The following is a 15,286-nucleotide window of genomic DNA, read 5'->3' as shown; positions in this document are numbered from 1 at the left end:
TTTTTTTGGTTTTTCGAGACAGGGTTTCTCTGTGTAGCCCTGGCTGTCCTGGAACTCACTCTGTAGACCAGGCTGGCCTTGAACTCAGAAATCCGCTTGCCTCTGCCTCCCAAATGCTGGGATTAAAGGCATGCGCCACCACGCCCGGCTAGATGGTCCATCCTTTCATCTCAGCTCCAAACTTTGTCTCTGTAACTCCTTCCATGGGTGTTTTGTTCCCAATTCTAAGAAGGGGCAAAGTGTCCACACTTTGGTCTAACGAAGTAATTTATAACAACCACTTAATTCTTTCACAATTTCTTCAAGTCAGGAATTTAGAAAAGGCTCCACAAAACAATTCCAAGTGAACAGCCCTGGTTCTTGATCTTAAGTGTCCTTGCCTCTTGCAACAAGGCAGCCTGGGCTCCACAGTCACCTCAGGCTACTTAGACTGCTTACTGAGCTGCCAATGTGCTCACAACCAGAATGTGAATGTCCAGGCAGAAGAGCTCGCCTTTTCTGACAGGCAGAAGTCACTACAGTATAACTTTTTATTGACAAGTGATCTAAAGACAGCCCAACCTCAAGAGATAAACACTACCTCACAATCTCAAGAATTCTAATGGTTTTTGAATGAGGCTCGAATGGTGCCTCAAGCTGTGGCTGTGGCTATAGGATCCCCTCACCCAACTTGGCTCATGTTTTTTGCAGTCCAATGTCCAAGAAGAAAAAGATGAAGATAAATTAAATTCTGAGGACAAGTGTCTCATCCCTTTTAGTACTGTCATCACTGAACACTACCTTTAACTACAGCTAGGACAGCAGGTGAGTGAGCAAGCAAGCACATGTGCAGTATGCAGTTACATACAAGCACAGCATGGTCACAAACTCCTCTTTTGAGGGACATGTCTAAGATGAGTACCCACAAAGCAAACTAAGCAAACTAAAAACAACCTAGGCTTAATGCAAAAAGAACAGAGGAATTTATTAGAAACCCTAAGATGCTCCATAAGATAGATAGGGACTCTCAACAGGGCTAACAGTACCTTGCCTTAGTTGTTCAAGGAGTCTCTGGGTCCTTTCCTCAGTCACCAAATCTGCCAAAGGAAAAAATAAGAACAATTTAGTTTAACAATCTGTTTTTGTTTTCAGTGATGGAGACTGGCCCCAGTGCCTTGCAACATGCATTTTAATAAACCCTAACTGACTTCATTTTCTATTCTATAATCAAATTATACTTCACTGCATAGGACAAATAAAAAATCCAAGGATCTTTTGTTTGTTTGTTGATTTACTGCATTAAAACAGAGTCTTGCTATGTAAGCCAGACAGGCCTTACATTCAAGAGCCTCTATCTCCTAAATGCTAGGATTATAAGCATACACCATGTATTATAAAAAGGTTGGTTTTCAATACAAACACAGACCAAAAAAAAAAAAAAAGGCTAAAAAAGAAGAAATAAAACAAAAGGTAGACCACAATTATACTCAGTTTCCTTGTAAAGTTAGAGACAGTAGAACAGCAAAATAACTGATGGATTAATATTAGATTTTTTTTTAAAGGTTATCTTTTTTAGATTTAGGAAGAGTGAACTTTATTATCATACCAAATGAAAAAAATGGGATGTTTCACTGTTATAGCTATAATCTAATAATATTCTAGGAAGTCAAAAAACAGCTGAGAGCTTCAGCTTGGTAATACACAACTTTTACATGAATGACTCCATTTTTATTTATACAGGGTATGGTAGGGACAGACTAGTACAGGAATCTTACTACAATGACTTCTTGTAATTTTTATTTACCAAATGAGTACAGCAAATAATTGGTGTGTGTGCATGTATATGAGCCCACATATGTGGAGGCCAGAGTTCAACCTCAGGTCCCATTCCTAAGGAACCACCCACTTTGTTTTTTGAAAGTCTCACATTAGCCTAGAGCACACGGAATAGGCTAGGCTGTATAACCCAGTGAACCCCAAGGATAAGCCCACCTCCACCTCCCCAGTACTGGGAAAACACATACACCACAGCTGGCTCTTTATGGGTTCTGGAAATCAAACTCAGGTCCTCATGCTTGAGAGACATGCACTTCACCTACTGAGCCATCGACTTTCTCCCATATTATTTTTTAATTATTTTTTTAATTTAATTATTTTTATTCTTTAAGCTAGCAAAACTTTTAAAAATATGTTCCCATGGGTCTCATACTTTCAAATGTTTATACACACATACACACACACACACACACAAAGTTCTGAAGGCACATTGGAAGACAAAGATCTAGTTAGTGTCTTTTGCACTCTATTTTGGTAACTACAAAAGGTAAACTAATACACTTATTAACAAGAAAATTGTACATATATATATATATACATATATATATACACACACACACAACATGTTTTGAACACATGTACATTGTAAATGCAATCTATATGTAGTCTTTTCATTAAGAAAGTATAATACAGACAACAAATAAACAACCAAAATGCAAACTCAAAATGTACAAACTATGGTCACATAGCATAGAACAATGAGTTCTTTTTCCTCTTCTCAAAAATTAAGGCTTATCAGGCAGTTTTCCACAGACAAAAGAATAGCTTTAGCATCTTGGATAACATTTCTTTTTTCAATAAAAGATGCTAGTGTCCAGCTCTGTTGTAAGCATCCATTGAAGTAGACATAATAGCCACTCTGTTTGTCTACACAGACACTGACATAGCAGTATCTGTATTCTATGTCTCTAATGTCTAAGGCAGTTGGCATTGAGGAGTCTCAATGGTGCACTAGATTAGTTCTTGGGCTATTACACATCCATTTTGTACATTGATGTCCTTCTATACGCGCAACACTTGCACAAGAACAAGAATGCTTCTAGGATCTTATGATCCTGAAACTTTTAGATGTGGAGACTCAATCTCAAGAATAAGCAACTTATACTACATCAAAGAGGAAGTACCAATTCTATGACACTAAAATTATACACTTAAAAGTATTGTAAAATTTTCAGTATTATACATTTTCTTTTTTCAGTTTTTAAACTGCTAATTACTATAAAACCTATAGAAAATGAGCTATGTTCATGTTCATACATAGCATGTTAAAAAAAAAAGAGTACTAAGTAGAAAGAAATAACAAAAAAATAATACAAACAATCCTAACAGTGAGTTTAGTAGGGTGGGGGAATGAGAATCATTTTTACCACTTGGAAAAACAAATTCAATTCCATTGCAGGGAAAGAATTCTTCAAAGAAACTTGCCCATTAAGTCAGTCATACGTGATTTTATTTTAGACAAACTACTTTATAGACAAATGACTAGGCTGTATTTACTCCTTAATAAAAATATTTCCATATTAAGAAATTTTTATCTTAATATTTTTAGTCTCAGAGAAATAAAAAGGTGTTTAACACAAAAGTGTACTATTATTATTTCATGTTACCAAAGATGTAATTTCAAACCTTGTCAAGCCTGCAAAAGAAACTAAAATACTCTCTTTGGCTTATAAAGTTATGAAGATTGATACTGTACATAATGTATTTCATGATTAATATTAAAATACTGAGCTTAAATTGATGTTAAATGTACACTTTAACCCTTAAACATTACATATAGATTATATGACCCAAAATGGTATTAAATTAATAATTATGTATCTTGCACAGTCTAAAGTTTATTAAACTCTATTTACAAAGTTAAACTTTCAAAACAGGGTGACAAAATTGGGTATTCTATAAACACACCCATAACTGCAAGCATAGTTCTGACTCAATATGATTATCACATTGACTGACTTGTATGTAATCCTTAAAGCAGGAAATTGTTCGGACTCCCTGCGTCAGAGGTACACTGTACTTTATCTCTACTCTTGTATTACTTCTTCATAAGGTTTTTAAGGCTAAACCTTAAAACAGGGAAGTTTTGTTGTGAAATGAGGTTGGGAAACTGTAAACTATATCCAATCAGATTACAGAAAGTAGATTAACATATCAAAGACTACAAGATATCTAGAAGTAAAGAAACTAAGTGAACTTCAAGTCAAGCCCTTTACAAATTTCTCAACACACCTAGGAAAACAATGCCCATTTGTGGTCATCAGCTCAGCCATCTAAGTAATACTGCTCTAAAACTGGGACAAACCTCTGAATATAAATCACTTAAGAAAGGACAATTGTCCTTTGATGCATAAGGCTATATATGAATAACAATGTTCAAGTAGTTACCAAGAAAAAGATTATCAAAATACATGAAAGAAAGACTTCTTTCTGTATTCAAGTCTGGGTACTTCAGCTAGTAATGCTACCTCATCTGATACTCAGAAACGATGATAGTAATTTTCAAGAGAAACCGGTGCCAGTTAAATTCTGCTGTCTTTACCTAGTTTTGGTTTTCAATTATTGTCTTGATTTTTAACTGAAAAAAAAAAAATCACCATTAGTTTAGATTCACTGCCAATTTAGTTGTAGTTATTATTAAACTTCTACAATTTCATCATTGATTTTCTAACCAAGATTCCGTTTTTGTAATTCAATTAGGAACTATCATATTCCTAATGAAAATTCACCCAAAGCACACTTGGATCGGAGTAACAATTATTCCACTAGGAGTTACAGAGACAAAGTTCGTAGCTGTGATGAAAGGATGGACCATTTAGAGACTGCCGTATCCAGGGATCCATCCCATAATCAGCTTCTAAACGCTGACACCATTGCATACACTAGCAAGATTTTGCTGAAAGGACCCAAATATAGCTGTCTCTTGTGAGACGATGCCGGGGCCTAGCAAACACAGGAGTGGATGNTCACAGTCAGCTATTGGATGTACCACAGGGCTCCCAATGGAGAAGCTAGAGAAAGTACCCAAGGAGCTAAAGGGATCTGCAACCCTATTGTTGGAACAACATGATGTTCTAACCAGTACCCCGGAGCTCTTGTCTCTAGCTGCATATGTATGGAAAGATGGCCTAGTCGGCCATCACTGGAAAGAGAGGCCCATTGGACTTGCAAACTTTATATGCCCCAATATAGGGGAATGCCAGGGCCAAAAGAATGGGAATGGGTGGGTAGGGAATTGGGGGGCGCTATGGGGGACTTTTGGGATATCATTGGAAATGTAATTGAGGAAAATATGTAATAAAAATATTAAAAATTAAAAAAAAAAGAAAGTTTAAAGTTTAAAGAGCTTCAGAGTCACTCTTACAAATCCTTGCTGATTTAGGGATCTAAATGTGAGGGAGGAACCTTCTCTCTGGCCACAGCAAGCAAAAGTGATAAAGAACTCAGAATCAGGGCCATCTGTATTTGGATGCCAATGATTCTTCTGGTCTCTAGTTTTGAGTGAGAAGAAATATTTTCAAGGAGGTCTTTAAAGGATTAAATTCTATAACGTCTTCTCAAAAATCAGTATCTTTTAAGACATAGCATGAAGGACAAGCTATGTAAAAGTCACAAGGATAGCAATGTCTAGTGATTTTCTGGATTTGCAGTAGGTTTTCAGTTGTAAAACTGAATTGAGTACCTGGCACCCTAAAATAAGCCTTGTAACCATTAACAATATTAAGAATGCAGCAGAAATAAACATTTGAGACTATATAAACTCAGGGCTTTCATGGTCAAATTATCAGTCATAGTGCTAAAATCTCTAGTACTAAAACCTATTGGTCTCTATATAACTAAGACCCATAATGAAAAGATAGGCAAATTAAAAAAAAAAGTTTCTGTGCATGAATGTGGGTATATGAATGCCATGGCCCATGAGGTCAGGGGAGAACTTTCTAGAGTTGGTTCTCACCTAGATGTGCTGCCCCTGAAAGACCTGCTTCTATCTGCCTCCTGTTGCTTTAGACTTACTGGGATGACAGATGAGAATCAGCCCACCTAGTTTTTTACATGAGTTCCAGAGATCACACTACTCGGGTCACATCTTACACAACAGGTTTTTTTCCTTAAGTCATCTTCGTGGCTCTAGTCAAAGTTATAAAAAAGTATAAAAGACTTAAAAAGATTCAGTGTACTCAGTTACTACACTACTGGGACCACCATGACCATGTTTGGGAAAGCCAATTAACATCTCTGGTTTCTTGCTCAATTCACTGAGAGGCCAGATCACTTATCATCCTGTTTCCTAGTCTTGCACTTGATACTTAGGGAATTATTAACTCCAAAAGGTCACCAAGGTTATCACTTTAAAGCAATTCACCTACTATTTACAATCTATCAATCAATTTATCAAATGTCCCATTATTTGCCAATTTACCTGCTTCCTCTCTCCTGAAGATTCTGCTTATGGAAACGACCTAATATTGATATGACCTAGACTTTAAATACAATCTGCAAGGTTTTAAAATTCACATGTTTCTAAGAAACATATTAAAACCGTTCTTCATTCTAAGGGGAGCATAAGTGCTTATAGGCCTCAGAGTTTCATGATCAATCAATCCCATTGGCCACAAACCCTGAATTACTTTCAACCCACATGTGAGCTTCAAAAAAAAACCAAGGTTATTTTTTCCTCCACAAACTTAGTTGTTTAAGAATAAGTTAAAGAATTTTCTTCTGCTGCAAGGAAAATAAAAGGTATTTATGCATTCTACTACATTCCACTTTCTGTCCATTCAAGCATACACTGCCCTACATCCTGTATACAAAAACACTATACATACACCTATTCCAAAATTTTTTGTTGCTACTTCTATACTATTGAATGGCTTATGGCTAAATATGATGGCATGTACATGTACTCCCAGCACTCTGGAAACTAAGGCAGAAAGTTGGTTAGTCAAGTCAGTACAACCCACGGAGAAAGACCCACCTCAAAACAACAGTTAAACAAAAACCTAGCTATGGCTTACTTTTCCCCAAGAATCCAATTGAGAATCTAATTGGTCTACTTTTTAAGCTAGTATTTGCATGATATGTTTCATAATTTTATAATTCCTATTAAATCACTTACTTAAAGGTAATCATAATATATAAAATAGAGCAGAGTTGAGTTTTCTGCCTAACATTAAAGAATAAATTATTAGCTAAGACTATATAGTTCATGGATGGACAGAGCACTTACCTAACATAAGCAAAGCCCTGGTTTCAATCTCTAGCACTGCACAAAGGGGTAAGGGATAGCAAGCCAGGATCCACAGACCTCAAAGAATTTTTTTTATTAAGCTTTCAAAGGAAAGTTGGGGAACCACTGAACTACAGCTGAGGTTCTGAACATTTTAAGAAGCCACTAAAGTTATACCAAAAATTAAATGTATTGTTTTCTTCTAAAGAGACAAATCTTTATGAAGATGCTCGGAGAGGTTCACAAACCTTCAGAACACCTGAATTCTAGGAAATGTTATTCTTAGAATATTTCATAAAAAGCCATGGTATAAATTCCTTCAAGTCAAAGATATCTCATGAATGTTTACATCCACATCTCTAAGAATTCCATCAAATGCAATAAACTATATATTTCAAAATTCTAAGTTTCTGAAGTAGTTAACACATGTGTATGTACACAAAAGTGAAATAATTTAAAAGCACCAAGTGATTTATACCTAAAAGCTGGTGGTACACATCCACCAGTACTTTAGCCAAAGTGCAACACATGTGTATGTACACAAATGTGAAATAATTTAAAAGCACCAAGTGATTTATACCTAAAAGCTGGTGGTACACATCCACCAGTACTTTAGCCAAAGTGCAGTGCCAAGTGATTTATACCTAAAAGCTGGTGGTACACATCCACCAGTACTTTAGCCAAAGTGCATCGATTATTACATGTTGGCATACAATATTTATACGATACTGGCACTTTTTAATGGAATGTGCCAAATAATCCACCAGGGACAATGATACATTCACAAAACATTGTGCCTTGATTTTCAGTACAACAAATGGCTTTTTCCAAGAACTGAGACAAGATCTTTACTATGTACATAATACCTTATTTGGGTCTAAAAGATAAAAAGACACAGATTAAGATACATTTTATTCTGTAAAGCCAAAGTTAGATTTTTTTATCTGTATGCATAAATACGTTTAAGTTCCTTTACCACCTACTATTACTCCTCTCTCAACCTATCTAAATTCTTAATTTCAAAATAATTCAATTAACTACCCATTTGTAGTGCACAATCCAGCTTAACTACACTGTTTCTAGTACACATATTTAGGCTCCCTCCTAACACTCTACCTGCCCCAGGGCACCTTACTATATCTGATTTCTCTTGCACAATACAATAGAAAGCAGAGTTTCAAAATACACTTATATGAAAAAAAAAAATCCATTCCACTTCAATTAACATGTCAATCAGGCTGTATGGCATTAATTTTTTATTTCTTTAATTTGCTTCGAAATTATGGGGAAAGTGAATGGAGGTACAAGCTATGAAGTAATATAAACAAAAAAATTCATAACTTTTAAAGCTGGTGGAAAATAGAAGGATTCTTAAAATCAGGTCCACGAGTTTTCTCCTTTGTACATTTGTTAAAAATAGAGCTGATTTAGTTTTGCTAAACGCATTTATTTAGACGAAGGTGCCTTTCAATGAAACTCCTCTGTCTCTCTTTCTGTCACTCACACACACACACACACACACACACACACACACACGGACACACACACACACACACGGACACACACTGCCCCCAGACAAGAGGCTGCCTGGAAACTCACTATGTAGCCTAGACTGACCTTGAACTTACAGAGATCCAATGCCTCTGCCTCCCAAGGGCTGAGATCTGGCATTTTATTGTTGTTGTTATTTGTAGTCCTGGGGACTGAACTCTTAAGCCTTACATAAGCTAAGTACTTTTTCTGCCATTAAGCTCTGATGCTAGATTTTCAACAGCTTTTTAAAAATTATATGTACTTTACCAACATGTTTTTATTAGCTCGGATAAGAGATGACATTTATCTATTTCTTTACTAACAATTTAATGAGTATCTGCTAAGATAGCCTGTCTCAGTAACACAAGGAATTCACTCTTTATAATAATTAAGAACATAACCATATCCTTAGGAATCCATGTCAAAAATGACAGGAGAAAAGAAAGGGAGATAAAAAGGGAAAATGAGGTTAAAAAAAAAAAGCAATAATCATTTTTAAAGTTCTCCCTGCCACCGTGACAGAAGAAGAAGCTAAAGCCCAGAAAGGGGAAGTTACTTGCTTACAGTTAAACATGAAATTGCTGACAAGGCCAAAATTAAACCTCAAACCTACTGATTCAAAGTTTGATGTGAATTGTTACATTATGACACATTTTCTATACCGTATTAACTCAAGAGAATGAGCAATAATTTAAAGAAAAGTAAATGAATGTTAAATAAAAAGGGGGAGGCTAGGAAGAAAATGAAGACAAAAAAATTTTAAAAGCATTATACATAAAAACTACATGCAACTCCCATACTTCCTCAATTCTCAGTTATATTTGACTTTAAGATACAGGATCCATTTCTAACATTTTAAAAATACTGAAATGTAGACACATATCTCTAAATCAGGAAAATGTAACATAATCAACCCTGTACAAACTGCTACATATTTAGAGGTAGGATCACAGGCACAAACACCTGAAGCAGGAGTTTAGCATGGTGGCATATACCTTTGGTCTCAGCACTCAGAAAGCAAAAGCAGACTAATTGTGAGTTCAATATCAGCCTGGTCTACCTAGAGAATTCTAAGCCAGCCAGCAGCAACACAGATTATGTTTCAAAGTTGGGGAGCGGGGGCTAAGACCTACCTATCCTTTAAGGTATTAAATAGCTATTAAATACTAGAGGCTATATGACACGTTTTCCAATTACAGATATTAATAAGTAAGTCCTTATCTTTGTGAGTTTAAGAAACAAAACATGGGTTTGGGTTTTTTGGGTTTTTGTTTTCTCTCTCTCTCATACAGACTCTTGCTATGTAACCCAGGCAGCTTCAAACTCAGAATCCTCCTGCCTCTGCCTCCCCAATGCTAGATTACAAGCACATGACACCTTGCCCTGCCAAAGTAAGGACTATATCCTAGTTCTAACACTTAGCTCTCTAACCTATGTTTTCTGAGCCTCGTTCTCATTTGTAAAATGCAGCTTGCACATAAGAAAACAAAAGGTAATTGTGATTATCTATTTAAGGAACATAACAGTGTCCAGATGAAACAGAATTCCCACCCACGTATACTTATTCCACAAGCTTTATATGCCAAATGAAGGTTAAAACTAAATGGATTTATAATATTTCTCCCTCTTCATGTATGAGATTGAACTCATTCTGCACTGACCCTTGGAAAAATTCCTCCTAGTTTGCTTGGGAATAATTACTTGCTAAACAAAGAACTATTTTATTGATATGTCTCTATTTGAATTGGGAATACAAGAGTGAAGTATGTGTGGCATTTGTGTGTGCCATGTGTGTGCATTATACAAGTGTGTCTTCTATATATGAAAGCTAGCGGTTGACATAGGCTATTTCCCCCAATCGCTTCTCTGCTTTATTTTTAAGACAAAGGCTCTGATTAGACTAGCAAGCCTGCGAGCCTCATGGATCCCGATGTCTCTACCTCCTCAATACTGAGATTTCAGCCTTGTAATGCCCCATAGGGTGCCGGAAATCCAAAATGTTTTCATGCTTGCACAGCAAACACTTTACTGAATGAACCATCTAACCAGTCCTAGTGGTGAGCTTTTAACTGTTTAATCAATAAAAATAAATGTAGCACTTTTATACTGTTTACTGAACTGAAACTCTTAGTCCATATCAAACCCAACAAAGGGAGGAATTAAAGAAACTATGTATGGGAAGAAGGAAGGATGTAAGACCAAAAGAAACAGTTAAAAATGGCCCAGTTCTATGAGTGGTTCACAGCTTTCTTTTAACCTTAAGTTCTTTTCTTAATCTCTAAAAAAATAAATGTTCAGAAAAGTCAGGACCCTATCTCTATGATTCAAGGTGCTTTAATAACCTAATACTTCAGATTAAGCAAATGTCATCTTTTAGGATGTACCATTTCAATTCACAACAACTCAGTCATTTCCAATAACAGAACATGCTTTCCAAAATAGCTCACATGGAACAGATGTCAAGTAAGTCCATCTCTGCTCTCACCCCAAGCTACGTAGATCTACGTAGCCCCAACTCTCCCATTTCTGTTGAATAGATGTTATCCCTTAATGATAAAAACAATGATCATTTTTATCTGGAATTTTTTTTCAGTACAAGCATATTAATTACTCAGATCTTCTTTAGTCAAAGACTAAAACATTACAAGGGGCCCTGCTATGATTCCCCCCCCCATGTGACCCTAACTATGACCACACCAAGCATGATTGCTGACCCATATCATGATTGACCTCAATGATCTTGACACTACATTAACATTTCTTTTTTCCTTATTTAACTCAGTGGCTTCTTTTAACCATCTTTCTTCTCAGTCTCTAGGTCTTTCTTTCAAAAAAGTCAGCTCTAGGCTTCTCTAAACAGCATACTCTTCAGTATCTACAAAATCTTTACAAGCAATCTTTATCCTTTACTGACTTTGTTTTGTTTTTCAAGACAACTGTTTCTCTGTAACAGCCCTAATTGTCCTGGGCTTGCTTTGTAGATCACGCTGGCCTCGAACTCAAAGCCCACCTCCTTCTGCCTCCTGCGTGCTGGGATTAAAGGTGTGTGCTGACAATCCCAACATCACCATCCTCTCGCCCCTATCCCTCCTTTACTTCAGTCTTTTCTCTAACAGGCTCAGGTCTGACCTTTGAATTTTCTGGTAAATCATGAATCTCCAGCATTTACCAGTGTCTGTCATCAAGCAAATGTTCAATTCATGTTTACTGTCTGATTCTGCCAAATCCGACTTGCCATGTAATAATAGCTGGTGTGACCTGAGGCAAGTCAAATCTGTCTGAACCTCTCCCTCACCTATGAAATACAATCAAATAATGATACTTGGAAAGCTCAAAACAGCTTCTGGCACAAAGTAGCAACCAATAAATTTCTAACTATCAAAAAAAAAAATTGGGGGGGTGCATATATGCCCCATCTTCAGTCCAACTGTTCTATTCCTTCAAGCCATCACAGGGAGCCACTATTTACCAACCAACCAAGCTGCAGGAAGAAGCTTAACTGATGACTACATATCTAACCATTCCTTCAGACAGATCTGTAATTGGACTTAGAAACTATTTACACTTGTGAGGTTTTTAAATCCACAGTCTGCTTATACTTCATCCAAACTACTGTAATCATTCTTGTGTCTAGTAATAACCCACACACCAACTCCTGGTGCAAATGACCCAAAATTCACCTTTTCCAAAAAACTTGCCCTTCTCTTGAACTGTCTCTCTGCTTACAGGTAACTCAGCCCTTGGGAACTAGATTATACTAAAAGCAAAATGTAATTACAGTAATGTGTTACCCACAAATACCTTCTCTGTCCTAAAGAATGATCCATTAGCTAAAATTCTATGCTGAGCTGGTGAATAAGGAAACATTTATACAACTGCTCTCTTGAATTCTACTCTTCACAGGCCTTTTGTCCTATCTTTAAGCAGAAATTATCTCTCCCATTTAAATCCACTGAAAATGTGGTCCCTTCTTCTAATTCTACCTGTACCCTACAAATAAAAGTTTCAAAGAGGAAAGCAGTTAACAGCAACACACATATACTAATATCTTTCTTAAGTGGAAATATTTTTTGTTTATTTAACTACAAAACTAGTCTCAAAATTGAAAGCAACTGCCCAACAAGCATAAAACAAATTCCACTACATTAAAAAGATTGCTCATTCAGAACTGCACAACTACACTCACACACTATCACTTCTGTTTCTGTAAGACACCTTGCACCATCCTCATGCCATATTACCCATCCATTACCCATACTCAACCAGACTCTTTAAATGTTGCCCTTAGCACTTTTCTTTAAGAATTAAGCAATTTCCCAGTCCAAAAAAAAAAAAAAAAATCAAAGAATACTTAATACCCATTACTTCTAAGAGCTAAGTGTGTGAGAGCTGTGGCTAAACAATCAGATGGATCATCCAGGGGACAGCATAAAGGTGAGATAATGATCAGCCTCAGTAGCTAAGTTGAGTGTTCCGAGCTGTCATCCTGAGATACTCTCTCTCAACTCTGTACTCTCAACTCACTCCACTGTTCACAAAAGATCCCCACCCTTGAGCAAGCACACAGAAATCCACCTTGACTGTTCCTTGTGTACTTTCCAAGAAACCAAATAACGCCTTTTAGTCAGACAGCCTCCATCCACCCCTAATCTAAAATCCACTCTTCGGACACCTTCCGGTTTCTGTGTGTACCTTCTCACACTCCACATGCCCTGTCCCCATTGGTCCAGAGACCTTAACCTTCAAACCCCAAACCAGTTCTCCATCTCTCAGCTGATTTCTCCGCAACGCCATTGATACCTACTTCCCAGAGGCCAATCCCACTCCGGAGCAGGGGCCTCCTCACTGGACGCCCTCTCCAGAGCATCACCCCTTTCCCATCACTTTCTTCCTCTCACTCCCAGGCCGCCACCCTCCTCCGTTAACTCGGGCCCCCACCGTGGCCGCCTCTGCGCGGCCTCCCCCCGCAGACGGAACCCCTGCCTCCCCGGGTTGCAGGCCAGGGGCCTCTACGCTCCCTCGCCGCAGCCCCGGCAGTCGGGAGGGCGGCGGCCCGGCCACGCCGCGCAGGGACAGTCCCAGCAGAGGAGGCGCCCCCGCCTCCAGGCGGCCGCGGCGGGGCGGGGGCGGGGCGGTTCGCAGGCCCCACCTCAGCGCAGCCCGGCCTAGGACTCCCGCAAAACGGCGGCCAAGTGCGGAGGGGCCGCGGCCCAGCCTGCGACAGAGCCCGTGCCGCTCACCTCGACGCGGAAGCTCGGGCCTCGCTCTCCCTTCAGCGATGGCTACGCCGCCGTCGCGCTCTCCTCACTCGCTTTTCACCGCCCCCGACCGGCTGCTGAAGAGCGGACCGACAGCGGTGCGCCCATTGGCTGAGAGCGCTATGGCGTCACGGGTCCCGACCGCGCCTCGGGGTCTGACTGGTTGGCGTGGCGCCTCTTTTCCACGTCTGCTCCTGATTGGCTCTCGCTCACACTCTTCCCCGGAGAACCGCTCACCCTCCACTCTTCTTCAGCCTCCCACCCCAAACCCCCCAGGCCGGACGGCCAATGGGGGAGCGGAGAGAGGCCGGGAAGTGGGCGGCTGGGCGGCGTGGTCGGGGAAAGCGCAGCCAATGGACGCGCGCCGCACATCCCCGCTCAGCAGCGCCGCCCCCGGCCGCCCGCTTCTCGGAGGGTCGCGCCCTGGGCCACGCCCGACTACCCTGGTGCGGGAGCCCAGCCCACGCAAAAGGTGCGGGGAAAAGTGGCAGACGTGAGAGCCCGCCCCGCAGCCATCGCAGTGTGCTTGAGTACTGCCAACGTGCACCCTGGCGCTCCCCAGATGGGGCCGACTACCTTTGATCTTAGCTGAGGGTGAGGATCCTCCCTGACAACTGCCAGCTTGGTTCCTTCGGAATGTGGAGCCAGCACTGGATGGACCTTCTGAAGGGCCCATCGGGAGGACTGGAGGCCGCGTCCATCCTCCCCGCGAGACTGTCCACCTAGTCAGTCCTTCCTCCTCCAAGACAATCCCGTGCAAGATGTAGGGACAGTGAGAGAAGTTTCAGCGTTGGGAGGTGGGGCGTGTGCTGAGGCTAGGGTGCACGGGAACTTGCTGAGTGTCGCGAGCTAGAAGGTAGATACGCGCGTAGTTAGTATAACAAGTTTTATTTAGTTATGCTTTGGGTCATCACACAATATAAACACTCTAAATTCCTAACTACGGTCCTAAGCCTATCCCCCCGAGGCTGCTTACCTATGCGATGTATCTTGGCTGAAGGTCAGGTCCAGTCTCAAACAGAAATTTCTGATTCCAGGGGCAGGATCCTAGAAGAGATTCTCCAGCCACAGGGCAGATCAAAGTGGCATCTCTCCAGATGTGCAGAGCAGAACATTGCTCTTAGTCTCTGCTTACATACTGTCCACTGGGCATCGTGGAGTTAGTTCTAGGACGATCTCTTGTTATCTTTGAGTGAGTGGTGTCACAGAGTTCTGGTTATCAGGTGCAGCCTTGGGTGTAGTGGGGATCCTGACTACGCTATTTTTACATGCCTAAAAAGCATTTGAAAAATAAAATAAACTATGCTCATTACAATGTATGAGCTGGGAACCTGTTTTTTCTTGATGTGGTGGTGGTTACCCGGGTGTATGAAGAAGATTCCTGGGCTGTGTGCTTCATGTATGGTGCAATCATTTTGGAAAAAAACTATTGCATCCTGGTCATAATCAACAC

General features: G+C 39.6%; 1 protein-coding gene across 1 annotated transcript in view; it reads right to left on the bottom strand.

The window, feature by feature from the left end:
* Window positions 1-13,914, bottom strand: part of Far1 (fatty acyl-CoA reductase 1) — a 54,958-nt gene extending 41,044 nt beyond the window's left edge. Inside the window, exons 1-2 of the mRNA XM_029479583.1 lie at window positions 13,816-13,914; window positions 1,026-1,076 (exon numbers count right to left, since the gene is read on the bottom strand). The gene's annotated coding sequence lies outside the window, so the exon portion shown is untranslated. The remainder of the gene's footprint in view (window positions 1-1,025; window positions 1,077-13,815) is intronic.
* Window positions 13,915-15,286: the final 1,372 nt, after the last annotated feature.

Source organism: Mus caroli, chromosome 7, assembly GCF_900094665.2.
Source record: "Mus caroli chromosome 7, CAROLI_EIJ_v1.1, whole genome shotgun sequence".
NCBI lineage: Eukaryota > Metazoa > Chordata > Mammalia > Rodentia > Muridae > Mus > Mus caroli.
Note: the sequence above shows the minus strand (reverse complement) of the source record. Positions and strands in the feature narration are given on the sequence as shown.